Below are 6000 nucleotides of genomic sequence, written 5' to 3' on the forward strand. Positions count from 1 at the left end.
AGTCATTCAACGGCTTGATGGCTGCATCAGGATCACTGCAGGTGGAGGGCCAGAGGGAGAGGAAGTCCAATAATAATAATAATAATCCTTGCATTTGATATAGCGTTTTTCACGTCAGGAGGACGTCCCAAAGCGCTTCACAGAAAACACTATAAAGTGAATTGACTGTATATTTGTGGGCGAACGCGGCAGCAAATTGCGCACAGCAATGTCCCACAAACAGTCGTAGATTGAAAATGATCAATTTATTATTATTTTGGGTTTTTGGAGGGATTATTATTAGGTGTGTGGAGTAAGGAAACTTGCCCAAGGTTTCGCCCTCTGCCTGGGATTGAACTTAGGTCTCTCACTTGCAAAGCGAGGGCTCTAACCACTGAGCTACAGGACTCCAAGGAAGAGAGCGCATTTATGAGGGACTCAGCTTTTTACAAGGGTGGAAATAAAAGATGAATGGCTTGGAAAAGGGTGAAGGGGATATGGGAGGAGGAGAGAGAGGAGGTAGAGGTGTTCAAAGGAGGAGAAACAGCCAGAGGATTAGAGGGATAGAATAAGGGAAGCTTGGGAAATGAGGGTCTCCACATTGGTTGGGGCAGGGGGTGTGATGAAAGGTATAGCCAGGAGGGGAGGCTTCAACGAAGGGGACGGGGTCACTGGAGGAGAGCTGGGTTTCTGTAAGCCTGAGACTATCAATGTGCTCATCCAGGATAGAGGTCATGGATAGTAAAGGCTTTGTTGGAGAGGGAACGGACATTTTGGAGGGAAATGCAGATAGGTTTGCTGGTTAAGGGGTGGTGGGATGGAAGAGATAGTGGGGGAGAAATGACCGTGGAGTTTGAGGAGAAGGGAGAGTTGGGGAGGGTATGGATGAGGGAGGGGAAGGGGTGTTTGCTTTTTGGAGGCGGTTGGTGCGAGATAGTGAGCGACGGGAGTTGGGTTGGCTACTCTGGGACAACAAATGCCAGGAGCCACGATGGGCCCTGGTGGAGGATGCCCAGGCTGGAGCAGAGGGAGGTAATGGTGAGGTCCAGGAGAGAGAGAGAAGGCAAGGAGGGCGGTGGGAGAGAAGGGCAGAGTTGGAATAGTGGAGTGTGGGGGATAGGAACAGGAACATTTTCAGGGGCAGCAGTTTTGGTTGGCGTGGCAGCCAAAACGCGCACGCAGAGACCAGGAGCGAGCGATCAGCCGGACAGCATCAGATACGAAAGATAAAGAAGATATAGGGATAGAGTGGGGCAGGGGGATTGAACGGTCAACTCGCTCTGAGAATCGGTGCAGATGAGATGGGAAAAATGGCCTCCTCTGCGCTGTAAGTTTCTATGATTCAGTCTTCCCTCTGGAGCAGAAGGTTATGGTTTCAAGCCCCATGTCAGGCCTTGAGATTCACAAATGTAGGCGCACGGATCAGGGGGAAGTGCTGGATAGTTAGAGGCACCGTTGCTGAGAGAAACTGCTCAACCCAGGTCCTGAATTGAGGGCATTCGATGAATAGATATGGCACCTTAAACCTCACCCCAAACCCAGATGCTTAGCAAAACGTCAGTGTGAGCCACAGTTCTCCCTCTCTGCACTGTTTACCACAAAACCTCTTCACTTCTGGGTACGTTACAGTGTTTCCAGAATTACAGATTTCCAGGATATTCTTAACACATTCATTACGAATACCCAAAAATAAGCTCCCAAGCGTCTAATCACTCTACTCCGCTGAGCTTCCAATCAAATCAACTAGAATCCACTTCCAATGGGTTAATGGGATTGGCTTTCATGCAAGTATGACATCAAGTGTGACAGGAAGGCGATTAGATTAGGGAAGGGAAACAAACTTAGTCGGGGTTTCAGTTCCTGATAGGAATATTTCTTAAATTAATACTGAAAGTAATCTTAAAGGATAAAAACTCTTACAAAAACAACTTGCATTTATATAGCGCCCTCCACGATGGGCAGCGTTTACAGATTAAGACCAGCTGGAATTTCAGCCCTCAGTACGTCAGACTGGAGAGCGAGGCTGGCAGTTACAGCTGGAATGGTCTGATTAATACACCGATTGTCAGACCGTTCAAGGGACTGACCTCTTCGGAAATTTCTGTTTTTGCAAAATGTAAACATATAAAGCGCAGAAACATCAGAACCGTTCTATTCCAACCCTTGTTCGCAAGCTAGGGGTTTTCCCGCAGATGCCAGGCCGCCTCCGCTTCAGCAGCAATGATAAGATGTTGTTGTCGTTGTTGACCGCTGGTGAGGCAATCTATGAGTTGAGGCTAAATGGCCTCCTTCTGTGTTGTAAGATTCTATGATTAAATTACATTTGTACAGCGCCTTTCACATCAGGGGGACAACAACAACAACAACTTGGATTTATATAGTGCCCTCCACACCGGACGACGTCTCAGAATGCTTTGGGAGGACGTCCCAAAGCACTGGACAGTCAAGGATCTGCACCCAAGGGAGTTGGGATCAGGAGGGGTTGGAGTGCTCGTGATGAAAGCTCATGATGAAAAGCCACTGGATTTGCTGATGTGGTTTGAGCTGTTTAGACAATGTGAAAGGCACTATGTGATTGCCAATTGTTGTTGTTGTTGTTTTATTATCGCAATACAATGGCGGTGCGACTACACCATCAACTGGGTCATCTGATCTCTCATCATTTGTGATAAAATCTGTCTCGAGGATTGGTTTCCAGCCAGCTGGATGCCCACCAAAACCAAGGCCAATCTTAAAATTTAAATCCCCTCATGTTTTTGTTTGTTTGTTTGTTTGTTTGTTTTAAAGCTAAGAAACTTGATTATTGAGGGATTGCCTTATTATTATGTATAAAGTTCTATGGTAAGAAATTGGGCAGGAATTTACATCACATATTCACTAAATGAATGTTTCTCCGTGACTCTTGTTATTTGGGGAGAACAAATCCCAAGGTTAGAATGATTGACCTGATGTTATTTGTCACTCTCATCTCTCTCCCTCAACTCAGGACATGAAAGTCAATAATAATAATCCTTGCATTTGATACAGTGCCTTATCATGTATTCGAGACGTCTCAAAGCGCTTCACAGAATATACTGTAATGTCAGTGGGTGTGTGGTCAGATGAGACAAGTGAGACACCAACTCACCTACAATTTCCATGTCTCACAGTGAACATTGTGAAACCAGCGAATGGGAGATGAGTGAGTTGGGTGAGTGGTCCCATCGTGGGAGCAAGTCCGGTGAGAGAGATGCCATCCAAAAAGAAAATAATAATAATAATTGGGTCACTCAATCCACGACTGTTTGTTTAGAGGACACTGCTGTGCAGTATTCTGTGAAGCGCTTTGGGACAATAGTCATTCTCAGGCTGATTATATTTGCATGGCTCATGTAACGTTCTGTGTAGGAAAATTTCCACCAGGAAGTATTTGTTTACCCAGAGGTTAATTCATGACTGGAGCAGGGTTATCAGGCAGGTCGGTTTAGGCCAAAGTTGCTGGAATCACGTTAAAAAAAAAGCTTGATGTTGTGATGGGAGGACGGGAGGTGGGTGGGTGTTTGCAAGGATGGGATCAAATGGGCTGAAGGGTCAATCTGGTAAGTATCATCTGAATATTGCTCCATGGAAAAGATCTCTGCACCTCGTGAAAGGTCATGTCAAAATATTGTTTGATATTTGAGCGGGGCAAAAACTAATGCAATTTTCTTTCGCTTTTGATGTGCAGGCTAAGATAAGGTGGAATTTCAGCCCTCGGAACGTCAGCATGGCGAGTGAGGCTGGCTGTTTCAGTTGGAATGGTCTCTAATACATCAATTGTCAGGCACTTCAAGTGACTGATCTCATCTGAAATTGCATTTTTTTTTGCAAAATGGAAACGTCGATTTATAAAATGCAGATACATCAGAGCGCGCTATTCCCACTCTTGTTCGTAGGCTGGGAGTTTTGCCACACATGCCAGCCCGCCTCCAACTCAACAGTTCATGATGAAAAGCGAGTGGGATTTGTTGGTGCGGTTTGAGCTGTTCTGACGACGTGAAAGGTGCTCTATTAATGCATGTTGTTGTATTATTATTATAAATAAAATTCTGTGGTAAGAAATTGGGCAGCAATTTGCATCACAAATTCAGTAGACTCGGTTTGCCCACAAAATACACAATCAATCCACTTTATAATATAATCTGCAAAGCGCTCTGAGACATCTGAAATGATGTGATGAGGCACTATATCAAATGCAAGGATTGTTAATCATTATTTTATATAGTATTATAGATAATTCCTTTGCCTTTTTCCCCATGACTCTGAAATGCTGTACTCTATCCAGCGCCTTGGGACGTCCTCCCGACGTGAAAGGCGCTATACAAATGTAATCTTGTTGTTGTTGTCACTTGGGGAGAACAAAACCCAAAGTTAGAATAATTGACCTGATTGATCCCAAGACGTTGAATCAATAATTGATCCAGCGCCTTGCGATGTCCTCCCGAAATGAAAGGCGCTATACAAATGTAATTTTGTTGTTGTTGCTGATGTAATTTGCCATTCTAGTCTCTCTCCCTCCCCGCAGGATGTGGAATGTCAATGGGTGCAAACAGCAATACTAGTTGGTCTACCTCACCTAGAATTGCCTCGTCTCACAGCGAGCATTGCGAGACCAGCGAATGGGAGCTGAGCGAGTTGGGTGAGTGGTCCCAACGTGGGAGCAAGGCCAGTGGGAGAGATGCCAAGACATTGTCAGGGTCCGGTTGCCGTGTAACAAGAGAGATCGATGCCATGGTAAACTCATAGATTGCCTCACCAGCCACAATGGCTGCTTATACTCGCATGGCTCACGTAATGTTCTGCTTAAGAAATTTTTTGCCCTGTGGAATATTTCATTCCTGGAACAGGGTTACCAGGAAGTGTGGTTGTATATTTTGTAGGTGAAACGCAGTAGCCAATTTCGCACAGCAGTGTCCCACAAACAGCCGTGAATTGAGTGAACAATTTTTTAATGAATTTATTTTGAAGTGATATTACCTCCGGAAAAGCAATCCGCCAAACAACTGACAACAACCACAACAAAATTACATTTATGTAGCGCCTTTCACGTTGGGAGGACGTCCCAAGGCGTTGGACAGATAGAGTTATGGACCTGAGCTGAGGGTCAGGGTGAGGGAGGGGGAAGGGAGGGAGGAGGGCAGGGGGGGAAGCAGGCAGATCGAAAGCAAGGTCAAAGAGGAGGGTCTTGAGGTTGGGCTTTGAAGGTGAGGACCAGAATCTTGAACTGTATCCTCTGGGTGATGGGAAGCCAGTGGAGTTGGGCGAGGATGGGGGTGATAGGGGCGGGGAGCCTGTTGCAGGAGAGGACATGGACTGCAGAGTTCTGGATGATCTGCAGCCTGTGGAGGAAGGAGTTTGGGAAGCTGACAAGCAGTGAGTTTGCACAGTCGAGTCTCGATGTAATGAAAACATGTATGAGGGTTTCGGCAGGTGAGGGTGTGGTGTGAGACAGTGTCGGAGCCGGGTTTCTAATTACTGCTCGGTAAACAGAGGCCTGCGGAGTAAGGAAACTTGCCTAAGTTTCGCCCTGCCCGGGAATCGAAGCCGGGTCCTCTCGCTTGTGAAGCGAGTGCTCTAACCGGACCCCATTTTGCCCTCACCCTGTGGAGCACTCTTCCAAAATCAGTTCTCCTCACCTCCTCCCCCTGCTTTCAAAGCCTCTCTCTTTATCTTCTCCCAAATCTCACAGCTTAGGCTGACAGTCGATCTTTGCGAAGATGAGATTGCTTTACTATCTGTGTGAAAGGTGCTATATATCCTTCTCATTTGGTAGCATAGGTCATGATATAGTAAGCCCATATAGCATGACATAGTCATTTTTAGGAGGCTAATTTATAGGAATTTAAATCCAAAGCTTTGTAGTTAAACATTAATTATTATCGCCAGTTTGTGCATTTGTGCAATTGCTGCATCAAACAAATGCAGAATGTTATCCTGGTCTCTTGCGGCAGCACCTCTCGCCTGTGAGTCAGAAGGTTTAAGCCCCACGTAGGGACTTTGAAT

The 6000-nt window shown here is 45.9% G+C and overlaps 1 protein-coding gene across 1 annotated transcript in view; it reads right to left on the reverse strand.

Annotated features, from left to right (window-relative positions):
* Nucleotides 1–6000, reverse strand: part of ucp2 (uncoupling protein 2) — a 31287-nt gene extending 25287 nt beyond the window's left edge. The window contains exon 1 of the mRNA XM_042334199.1: nt 5634–6000. The gene's annotated coding sequence lies outside the window, so the exon portion shown is untranslated. The remainder of the gene's footprint in view (nt 1–5633) is intronic.

The sequence above is a fragment of the Callorhinchus milii genome, unplaced genomic scaffold (assembly GCF_018977255.1).
Source record: "Callorhinchus milii isolate IMCB2004 unplaced genomic scaffold, IMCB_Cmil_1.0 Scaffold4, whole genome shotgun sequence".
Lineage (NCBI taxonomy): Eukaryota > Metazoa > Chordata > Chondrichthyes > Chimaeriformes > Callorhinchidae > Callorhinchus > Callorhinchus milii.